The 12,185-nt window shown below is 40.4% G+C and overlaps 1 long non-coding RNA gene across 5 annotated transcripts in view; it reads left to right on the forward strand.

Moving 5' to 3' along the window:
* The window catches only part of LOC118211334, a 73,872-nt gene that overhangs the window by 5,749 nt on the left and 55,938 nt on the right, over positions 1–12,185 (forward strand). For all 5 annotated transcript variants that reach the window (XR_004761993.1, XR_004761992.1, XR_004761995.1 and 2 more), the window contains exon 4: positions 9,217–9,344. This is a non-coding gene — a long non-coding RNA (uncharacterized LOC118211334). The remainder of the gene's footprint in view (positions 1–9,216; positions 9,345–12,185) is intronic.

Below are 12,185 nucleotides of genomic sequence, written 5' to 3' on the forward strand. Positions count from 1 at the left end.
GAATGACTTGGTCTATTATGTAAGTTAGTGATAGTTAAAAAAGGTTCTGAGAATTTGAAAGCTGACCAAGGGGATTTCTGTACAGATGACCTGAAATTTTCCTTACATATAGGAAAGGTGCAAGGTAATCAGCATTTTGGTGTAAATAGAAATTAACATCCAAATTCTTCTTTTGGTGGTCCTCATTAAAGTGGTTACTGAGCCTTTAGCTTATACATTACACCATTAACTACCAATGAATAGATGACTTCAGGCTACTGTGAGGGTGTTTTTTAAACGAATGTTTAAATAGCCCTAGTCCCGGATGTTCTTGAAAGGTTGTGACATTGGCAATCAGATTGGTTCTAGCAATTTTAGCCAGCATTGAGTTACAGGTCAGTGGTTAGGTTTGGTTGAAACACTGCCTCCGCGTGTAGTCCAGTTACCCATGATCACAATTAGTCAAAGTAACTAATTTATTAGCAACAACCTGCTCAGACCTGTAGTGATGCAAGTTTATGAGCTTGAGATTATGTTTTCATCCATAATTTAGTAAAATTAATTCATAAATTAATTACAGGACAGCATGATCTTGGGATAACATGCCGACAGCTGCTAAAACAAACTTGTATAAGTGTAAGCATAAGGTATATGAAGAAATTTGGTAGAATTGGATTAATGGTAGGTATGGATGTCATGCTTACTTGGCTCATCCAAATTGTTAATGGTTTGGTGTAAAAGCTCAATCTTTTCTGCCGAACTCTTATGTCAGGGATGTGTTATCAAGGTGAACCTTGGACGCAAAGTAGACATGCGATCCGTGAAATGGCGAAGTCAAACACAAATCGGTTCTTGTAAACAGAGCTCTAGTAAACAGAAAAAATACAAAGAAATAGCATCTAGTCTGGCCATGGAGTGATAGAATGTGCATGAAAGTGGTGGCTGAGGTCATACTTTATTTCCCGCAGTAATAGTAAGCGATAATAATTTGCTTTGCTCAACCGCCTGACAGATGAGCAATGTTTGGACTGTCACATATCTTGCCCAGTTCAGAATTATTGTCCAAATATTTTTTCTCAGATCTGATCTGTTTTTGTCCGACTGTCCACACTCCATTTCGCAAGTGGACGCTGTGAAAAAAACGCAGCATGAAGAGTCCCCAAATGAAGACACATGCACAGGGAGAGGAAGCATGATGTTGAAAAAAGCACCTGGATGCAAAGATATCTGATATGCACGTCCGCAGACAGGTCACATCCAGAGAATCAAAACTGAATCGGAATCAAATACTACATATGAACGTGGTTAATGGACATTTCAAAAGATTCCTTTCCATTTGTTTTTTTGCAATTTATATGGCTGGGGGAAAAAATCCATTTTGTTTCTCAGGTGATTCAAATCAGATTCATGTCAGATAATAATGACAATTTAAATGTTGACTTAATGTCCTCGACAGGTCATTTGAACACAGTATATGTTTGTCAAAAGCATTCTCAAACAGCACCTGCCTCTTAGTCGGAGAGGCAGGTGCAGCCTGTGGATGCCTTCGACAAATATAGCTTTTGGAACATGTGGATCATGATTCATCCCTGCACTGCGGAAAGCCAGTCAGAAAAGACATAGCAGTGCCGTGTTGTATAACCCTCGTCCTGAGGTGACTCGCTGACATACATGCCAGGTAATTACACCGAACGGATGTGAGGAAATGTGCTCGCACCTTTATTTTCTTTTGCATGTTTTTTTGGCCACGGGCCCAAGGGACTTATCCATTGCTCGCAATTACGTAAAAGACCCACACAGTATTTGTCTGGTAACGCCTCTCCCAACACAATGAAGAATGGGTGAAGCAGGCCTCCCCGGCTTGGTAGAACTTGGCAGGCTGCATACCTTAAAGGCAGAGGAGGATTTGCCGTGTTATGAGAAGGCTGGTAATTGCAGGCGAACCCAGCAAATTCTTCCTGAGCTGATATGGCTTTGTTTGTCAGATAGGCATTCCACTTTCCACCCAGTTTGGGTTAAAGGACATGGGAGATGGACACAATCACACGGAGGTTAGCCAGTGCTGAGGTACTGCACCTCCTGGTCTCTGGCTTTCACACGAGGATCTATCTGTGGCTGTTAGCTGCTAAACAGACCGGGGGGGGGGGGGGGGGGGGGGAAAATAGAAAGTCTTGTCTCTCGGCCAGTTCACCCCTACAGGAAGTGTAATGATTACACCTTCCTACAGCAACACTTCGAGTAATTGACAGATATCAAGTAGCGCTTCCTTTCTGGAAGTACCTCTGCCACCACAGCGTGAAATCTAAGATGGTGGCAGAGTCAAATGGCTTCTGGGCTCCAAGGTGTGACATGCCTAAAGTTTGGCACCAACTGCAGTATCTGTGTTGATAAGTTAACCTTGGTTTGGCAAGTTCACAAACAGGACTTTGAAAGCATTCTTACAATGAATTAGTAGAAAAATGCAAAGCACTATATACATCTGTAGAGACTATTCATTTGAAGGTGAAAACAAAAAAGAATACAATGTTAATTGTATTTTTTTCACGATTAGTTTCACTAGATTGTGATTCATTTACTGATACGTTTTCTTTATCCAATACAGTTATAACGCACTTGTAGCTGCAAGAACATGACAAATAAAAATTGTTTAATAAACTCTAAAACCTGGTTTAGTTCTGTGTATCATACCTATCTTATCACATGTAATTTTTCAGAAAAAGGTTTTATGCGTATTAAGTAAAGGATCAGTCCAAATTAATAATTTTCAGACAGATCCCAAATTAGAGGCAATCCAGGTACAGAATTTGATGAATGGCAGCAGGTGACACTGTGATTAGGGATCACAGATGAAAATGCTGGAGGACTACAAAAAGCGACTGATAACCAGTTATGAGAGTGCTGTTTCATGAACCCTATTATAGACAGGGTTACAATCAGCTGTTAGTCACCTGCTTGGCGATGATTGGTTGGTGTCAGTGAGCTAGTTCCTCCTTCCCATATATGGTGTCAGGAAGCCATGGTGGTGGAGTTTGGGCCGTGGGTATGGTGTAGGAAGAGATTGGGGGTATGCACAGACAGCTTAACCACTGGTGTGCACAAAGCAGTGTGACTGTAAAAAGCACAGTAAGCCTAGTACTTACCCTTCATTTATGGAATGGACGTAGGATGAGAACTGGCACAGCGGAAGGAGGTGAACCTCTGAGGTGGCAGGAGTAGGTGTGGATGGAAAATCCTTGACTATTTGCGGTGACTCAGTGGGTAGTGGAGCCCAGCCAGGGGGTGGGAGAACACCTGGGTCTGGAGTTAGGTAGTCAGAAGCTGGTAGATTCTTTGGATGTGGGATTTGTGGAACACAGTCTAGTGAAACCTGGCCCTGGGGACGCTCTGTGTGTGCTGGTTTTGGTTACAGACAATCTATGAAGGCAGGGGTGCCCAATCTTATGCAAAAAGTGCCCAGCACTACCTGACTCCTGATTCAATTAATTAACTAATCCTGGTTTTCAATTAAGACCGTGATAAGTAGAATCAGATGTCTTAGTGCTGGGATAACATTTTCAGCTAAGATTGGGCATTCCTGATTTAAGGTATCAGGGTTTAGTTTCAGTATCTAGGTCCCCATGCTTTCAATGCTTTCAGCATTTATGACCAATTATGACACCACTTATTTTACCTGTCAGTTTATTTAAACAAGTAAATTTGTTTTTCATAGCACATACAGCTATTTCTGGCATAATCAGACCTTAGGCCTTAGGTTAATCATACTGCAGTCGACATTTCCAATTAAGGACAATTAACAGATTGTCATAATTCTGGGGCTGTAAATTTGGTTGTACCAAGAACCAGCATAAAAAATGAATCCCTTAGGCTGAGTTGGAGAACCACTGGTCGATAGAGTCCAGCACTGGACGTGAATGCAAAGAATTGTTGGAAAAAGGATGAATGCATTTTTAAGTGTTGCCACACACCATGGCAGTCTAGACTAACTTGGCAGGGCAGTCCTTGAAGTAGTTTTGTAAGGAGATGTGCACCTTAAAGAATTGTTGGAAAAAGGAATTTATGTGTTAATATTATGTAACACATGTTACATGAAGGACATGCTGTCTCCTGGCTCAAGAGACATGCATTACATCATAGTTTACAATATCTTACCTGCCTTGAAGAAAAGAAAAAAGGAAGAAAAAATTAGATTTTATTTAAGTCATGAGTCATCTGCTGTAGTTTCAGATGCACAGATGGGTCACGATAGAAAAAATAAAATGCTTAATAAGAGGTAAGGGAGCACCAATCAAAGCTCGCTAAATGACAAAGTAAGGTTGGTGTCAATCGCACTCACTGCTCAACAGCAACTCCTCTGGCCAACTGGGAAACTGCAGGCTGCTTGCACCAAACTGGGAAGGAAGTGTACCCCTTCACACCGCTCACTAGTTAAGAATAGCTGACGGCTTTAGAGGAACTGATGGAAGATGCTGCAGTGATACAATGGGTGGGTGTGTAAAGACCATGAGGCCTTTCAAAGAATGTCCAGTGACCACAGCACACCATGCCAAATGTGATTAAAGTGGACAGGAAAAAATGATACAGAGGAGATTCTGTTTCTAGGTAAAGCACAAGAGGGGGTTGGTCAACATAGTTTGGTTTGACAAAAAAAAGAAGAAATAAATAATTGGTGCATTGCAGAATCAGCATTGCTCATAGTTGACCTTCGTCATACTGTGCTGGACCTTGTACTTTCCTTGGATAGCAATCATTGACAAATTTGCTTGTCTGTCACACTTTGACCTGTTTTAGGAAGTGCTTACTGCTACATGTCAATACAAATCAGTAGCACAAGACATGCTAGGTCACCACCCACTCTTTGCAAATTTTGTCTATCTTTGAGTTGGGGTTAAACATTTCTTACTAAAATGGTGTCCTAAAATGACTGCTGTCAGTAAGTCAGACAAACTGCAATGCTAAGAAAAAACAAAGAAGAAAAAAGCGATATAATTCCCATGGCAGCCGCAGTGAAATGTAGAGTTGCACTTTCTACAGGGGTCTTTTGGCAACGAATGGCACAGGTGGCCACCACAAATACAACATCGTTTTTGCACAATAGCTCTGTTGCTTGATGCTATAAGGTTTTTTTTAAGTGGGTTTAGTGACGTGAGCATACTTTCCAACCTATAAAAAAAATAATTCAAGTATTTTTCATGTGCTTTTTAGGAATTGAAAGTGGGGCTACATCTTGCTTAAGCTATGGACTGATTAATGGAGTTATGACTGCCACTTGACAGTTGATTTATAACCAGCACGCCTTTGTAGCAGAGGCCCCGCAGAAAGCCTGTGGATGATTCATCTTTCTCAATGATACTGTTTCTTTTCTCATTAGCCATTGGTGCTGTACAAGTCATTTAAGTGCCACGAATGGGGAACTGTAATGATGCAGAATGGTTTCCTAATTTCATATCTTCCAGAGGCTGTCCTGCAGCTGAAAAAGCAGGGGTCTGAGACTGAAACAAACTTCGGTTAGCAGCTGTGATCTCAAGCCATTCGTCTTCTGATGGCAATCATTGAACTGCCCGCTGGGGTCAGCAAGAACTAAACTTCGACTAGGTGGCTAAGTCAATATTGCAGTACTGTTAATATATCAGCTGGCTTGTTTGAATTGGATCACAATTTAAATTTTAATTTGAATCTGAAATAGCGTTAAAGTTCAACTTTCCTGCGTAAATACAGCCTTATTTTTTCAAGCCTCCTAACTGGCTATACTTTTTGAAGGTGCCCTGGTTCCAAAGGTTCACTGGATGTTCCTTTTGAGACTGTTACTGTCCTTCAATGGCATTCAGATATCCGTTTGTTCATTGTGGTGTCATCGGTTTATTATTTACAGTTTATATACTTCCTCCAATGTAGAATTGTTTGAAAGCAAGGTACTTTAGAGTTAAAAAAACAAAACAAAAAAAAAACTGGAATCTCATTCTGTCCAGAGTTGGACCCCCTGTGCTTCACCTTTCACATTTTTTTTGTAAGTAAGAGATGGATTTATTTCAGTTCTAATCGTGTCAAATATTGTCTGCGTAACAGGTTTCTTACGACTGGACAGGGTACCCCCAGAAAGTGTGTGATATTGCCAAGACAACACAAAAAGGGTCCGAGGACATCTTAATTTGATTCACCTTTACGACATTTGGCTCAAGATTGAAAGGAGGCCTCTTCTCTTCCGCGGTCCTCATTGTTTCCTGCACTGCCACTCATTTAATGGGCAGACGATTGTCCCCAGTGGAAAAAAAGGATCTGTGTACCAAGCCAGCTGGTGGTCAGATAAGTGTCTGCACATCCGGAGGCTGGTTAAAGAGTAACAGGTTATTACAGAAGTACAGTGCACTCTAGGCTAAACTTTAACAAGGGGGCTGCGTGGAAACTGAGCAATCCGCCATGCTTAATAAGGGCCTCCCGAGGGCTCGTTAAGCATGTGCTTAACCCTGGAAAGGCCTCACGGCCTGATAAAGGGGGGAGCTGTGCCTCGGCGCTGCTCTACTGCACGTACACACGGTTGTAGACAGCAAATCGGCGGATATTGCTGTCGCTTCTCCGGCTTTTATGGACGGGCCATAAACCTTTACTAGTGCCCTGCTGATTGCTTATATAATTGCTATCCCTGTGTAAATATCACATCAGGAAGCCTTATTTTGGGCTCATTTAAAACCACATCCTACCTAAGTTAAGGCTTTAAAAAAAAAAATGTTAACCAGCCCTGTCCATATTTAAGATAGTTAAAGTTAGAATGCTATTTAAGATGTTAAAATCCTCACTTTACACAATTTATTTTGCAACTTCCTCTCATCTTTACATGCATACATGAATTGATTAATTAATCTCAAATATGCCCTCAAAATATTTTTTTTTCACTAGTTTGAGGAATTTTGCCATAATCCCTCAGGACAGTTTTAAGAGGGATTATTTTGTACATAATTAGGCTGAACATATGAAATTGCCTGGGCTCAATTTTTTGCCTTTTTGCCATCTGACTCATCTTTCAGAGAAATAGCTAAATAGTTTTTTTTTTTTTTTTTTAAACCACTGACGTAATCAAATTGTGGCTGCTCCAGTGTACTGAGACCTTTTTAGGTCAGCCAGTCTTAAAAAAGGCACCATTTCATGTGCTATTGTCACATTCATTTGCAATGCACACCAAAAACATCCTCATTGTAACCATACTCAGATGAAAATATATTCTTACATGCATTGTTTTCCACTTTTTGCTTCATTTCTTTTAAATGCCAGCTAAGAAAATATTAATAAAGATGCTCATTTTAAAAATTCCATACATCAAGCATTGTATTATGCTTTGAAGCACAAGCAAGGATGCATCTATTTATATAAGTATTTTTAATGAACACCACCTCCTTTACAGTCAGAATTTGAACTTGGAGGAAGCAAGGCCCATATCCTTTTTCCATTGCTCTTTTCAAGGCTTAGAATGGCAGGGTCATAATCAAGGCTGAAAGAGAAAGACCCGTGTCTTGTATTTGATCTTCCATCTGTATCTACAAAATACCATTTGAAGTGATTATGTTGTTGGAATGTATTGCCTCTTTGTTTTATGTGACCCGAGGTGTCTTCAGATATGGAGAATGTGTGAAATAGAATATGTATTTCTTTACATTTCTGAGGTCACAATTAAGATATTTAAGAATGAATAATTTAATTTTGCCCAGACTGCAGCCTCCACTGATTTTTCTGAATCTATTCACTGCAACTGGGGAAAAGAGAGCCTTTACACCCAATTATTTCAATATGTGACACATTTGAAACATTTATTAGTATTCCTGAGGTGATGGCAAATGTATTAAAAACAAGAACTACTTTTGGCTGGAGGTCCTCTTTGAAGCCTCAAGTTAGTTTCACACAATAATTCATATAATTTCATACCATAAAAATGTTAAATACACTATATAGGCAAAAGGATGTGAACACCTGGGGGTACAATTATTACTGTATGTGTTACAATGAAATCAATGGGTGGCAAAAAAATTAATTGTGGGTGACTTCAGTTTGAAAAGAATTGAATGTTGGAGGAAAGTCAGATAAACATGCAGATTTAGATATGATGTCAGGGCAGGAAGACACTGTCACAAATTTGTTATCAGTGCCATTTTCCACAGGGAATTTTTAGGAGAAACTGGAAATTGTCCACAAAGGCAGACCAATGCCAAGTTTCCCTGAACTTTGCTTGAAAAGGAAGAGGTCTGTTCAACATTTCCTGTAGCTCACAGGAAGTACATGCACAGTTTGAAGAAAAAGTAACTAGTGTACTAGAACACTGTTTGCTGGCCATAGGCTTGGGCCCATATGAAAATGTAGTCTTACAGTAGTATTGCTGATCTAGAATCAGTTTGTTATGATACATAATGTACATAATGTTATGATATAGACAAAAAATACTGGTCTTAGATTGACACTCCTTCGAGAAATGTCTACTTATTTGGTTTTCTTTATATTTTTGTTTTTGTCCTGCATGTGTATGCCCGTTTAGATTAAATCTCTTATGGGCCATAGAATATTTTTTGTAACTAATTTTTGTCACCTTTTTGATAATTTTGAGACTAAATACAGAAAGACCATGTATAAAGAGGAATTGCTATTTTAGGTCAGATAACATTTATCAGAGATGAAAACAAAACAAACAAGGACAAAAACAAAAAACAGAAGGACCATCTTGCAATACTTTTATCCTCAGAGGTTGCTTTTACCTAGTCTATCAATGGGATCTTCCCCAGGATTGTTATACCCACAAGTTTACAGGATTGGCAGTTTCATTAATAGCCTAATTGAGTAACTCAAAAATAAATAAATAAATAAATGATAAGGTGATGTGCTAGATTTCGAAATTACCTCGTGTTATAAGAAATTTTGCTGCCATTAGAGCTACCATCTAGGCCTCGAGCATGCAGGACTAGTGACATCATATTGCACTCTAAAAAGAAAACGATGTTTGTATTTTTACTTCTGAAAAACTGTTCTCTGCCCTGTCTGATGGCTTTCTGATGCCAGTCAGCTTGACCTGGTTGTCAACACAAACCCTGGTGTTTGCTTTAATAAAGCAGCAGAAAATGACTTAATCTGATGGTCTTGGTCTTGTGTTGGTGGGACTCCAGTTGGAGGGGGCCATTCAAGCCAACTCGGACACTGACCACTAAAATAACCCGAGACTCGAACCAATCAGTTAAGCTCACAAAGTGTAATTTCCCTTTCCAGGGGCTCTGGAGCTGAGATCAAGACTACTATCTCTGCAATAAACACTCCTTGCCAGCCGCTTGTTGGAAATCACCTACCAACGCACTGATACCCCAGAGCACTGAGAAGATTGCAGTGACATCGCACATGTGAGTACCCCAGTCATAGGGAATCAGTAGAGCTTTCAGCCATTTAATTGCTTTTGCTGTCATTTCTGCTCCATGTCACAGCAGCAACTCACCTGTCACCGGCGACAAATTAGGATTTGGTGGGAATTATTTCCTCAAAGGAAAATGCTGGTCTCTTTCAAAGCTGATCATGTGCAACTGTGCATCTGTGTGAACTGCAGACATGGAGGTCTGACAATGAGAGAACAGCACAGTTGGGGCTTTGATCCCTCTTTCATATCCTCTCCTCCTGTGAACAATATGTGCTGCATGTCTGATATCAGCATGGCAGGGGACTCTGCAGACCAGGGCCCAGACACCAGCTAATGTGTTCACAACATGCGGCCTCCTCACAAACTGGAACGCGCAGTTGTGCCCATTGATACACATATGTAAATATTCTGCCTTTCTCTGTATGTTTCATTCTTTCTTTCTGTCTGTTTGATTTTTATCTCCCCCTTTTCTCACTGTTGCTCTCTTAATTTATTCAGAATTCATTCATGTTGGCTTGAATAGCATGAAAATCACCAGGAGATTTATTTTTAAAGAAGGAACGGCTCATTCAGCATAAAGTATAGCAATATGTTCTCTGTATCTTTATTTTTCTGTTCGACAGGATCACACCTGATTATAGGTTTCTTTGGATGTTACGCTGGCCCTTTGTGCCTTGCTTCATGTTATCTTGGCATATTAGAGTCTATTGCTATTGAACTTGCAGTCACCATGGACAGATGTGTTATTGCCACTGTAACTAAAATTCAAAGCACTTTGCAAACTGGTTACTGGGTTTTTCTAAGCTTGTCTGGTGACAGGTCAAATGAATTAGTCACATCTGCCTTTGTGACCATCATGATATTGTCGATTGGGCATTTTATAACTTGTAATACATCAATTTATTTCTTTGTAAACACTCATTGGTCCTGGTGTTATGACACTTGATCTTTCAAGTCAAAAATATTGACACTCAAACACATTTGTGAGATCAAACACATTTCCCAACAAAGGAACGTTTAAAAGTACACTGAAAGCATTTCAGCACTTCAGGATGTCTTGTGGCCATAGAGAGTGGGATTCTGTCTGTTTTAATCACTGCCTAGCTCTTATTTATACTCCAGCTGATCTCTCTAATTGGCTCACAATAGCCTAAATTGACCCCCTAAATGGCAGTAGAAACCTGAGTCCTATGATCTCATATCTATTTCTCAAGGGTTGAGTTATCACCCATTAGTGTGATTACATTAGCTAGACACTTCGGGCCTCCTCCCCTGACTGACTCTGTGTCCCGGGTATACAGTACCATCTACGAGCTGAAGCAACATACAGTTCTCACCCTTTCATAGGAAAATTGTTATATAGGAGGGCATGAATTATTAAAAAGATATTAAAAATGCCACTGAGTTATACAATGCTACCACAACAGCTTTCCTCTGGGACATGTGGATTTATGGTTGACTGCGTACACTTGAACTACATTTATTTAAAGGGTGATTATGTAAATTAAGAACTTTAACTGAAAAATGTGTTTATAATTGATCTATTTATTCCATTGACAAGACAGACCTTCATTCAGTTCAACTACAATGCACGTTCTGTAACAAATGTAATGTTACTTTTCTTATTCTTATAAAATATTATGCATTAAATGGTGATTTACTATACTGAAATCTGTCTTAAAACGAGGGGGGACTCAAAGCCAAAGAAAAACATCCTGTTAGGTTTTTTAGCAGCCATAAATTTTAAGTTTCTTGAATACTTCTGTTTTGCTGCATCTAGAAAGTTTGCACAGGTCAATCATGCACAACCATTAGAATGTTCCATAGGTTTCAGAAACACAGCTCATTGAAAGCAAAAGATTGCTCACTGCACATCCGAACAGCTATGCATCCTTAGACAGTAAAACGATTAAAACGTGTTTACTAACAAATTTGATGCCTCAATGGGGAGACCATAATAGGGATAGCACAAGGAACTGATGTTGTATTGGCATATATAGACTATCTTACTCTTCTATTTTATTCTGAATTTAGGAAGCAAACAGTATTCTGATTCACTGCTATTGTTGTGTTGTTGGTGTTGCTGTTGGTGATGCTGGTACTGGTATATTTGTTTGTTACATTAAGGAGTTGGCCACAGAGGAGATCAGCGGGGTATTTCTTGTCCTGTTCTGGTCATCGCCAGGGGAAGGAAGCGGAGGTTAGGTCGCTGCTTGCCTCAGCAGATGTGACTGGAGCTTTTCCAGCCGCTGGACAGCAGCGAGGACACACATCCGCCCTCTTCTGGGGCACCCCTCCCCCTCTTCCCAGCACATCTGCTGAGGTCAACGCCTCATTTTGTGCTGCAAAATCTTAAGGCATTCGGCATAGTGTATCAGCCTCACAGCTGTTTGCAAACCACCATGACAGATCTGTTCAGGGGGGAACAACAAAAATCCCACCCGCTTTTTTTTGGAGGGGTGGGGGGTGGGGTGGGGTGGGGTGGTAAGAGAGCTGAGGGTATGATATACCCTCAGGACGGCATGATGCATGAATGACTTGAGTTTTTTCTACATCCCCCCCCCCCCCCAGAGAGTTAGCCATGAATCAACGTGTATTCCTGAATGCAGTTAGCAGTGAAGAGTGGGGTGGTGTCTGTCAGAGTGGGCAGAAGGCTCTCTGTAGCAGAGGCTTTCACTGTGTAAAAAGTCTTGAATTCCTAATGAATTCTTCATTGGGGAGAGATTTTTTCCCCCCCATGCTGTCATGCCTTTCGTCCTGCCTGGCAAAGCTGTGTTCCCAAGGCTGTGTTCAGTAATCCTACTCTTACAGTTCACCCGTCCACACGTGC

Source organism: Anguilla anguilla, chromosome 13, assembly GCF_013347855.1.
Source record: "Anguilla anguilla isolate fAngAng1 chromosome 13, fAngAng1.pri, whole genome shotgun sequence".
Classification (NCBI taxonomy): domain Eukaryota; kingdom Metazoa; phylum Chordata; class Actinopteri; order Anguilliformes; family Anguillidae; genus Anguilla; species Anguilla anguilla.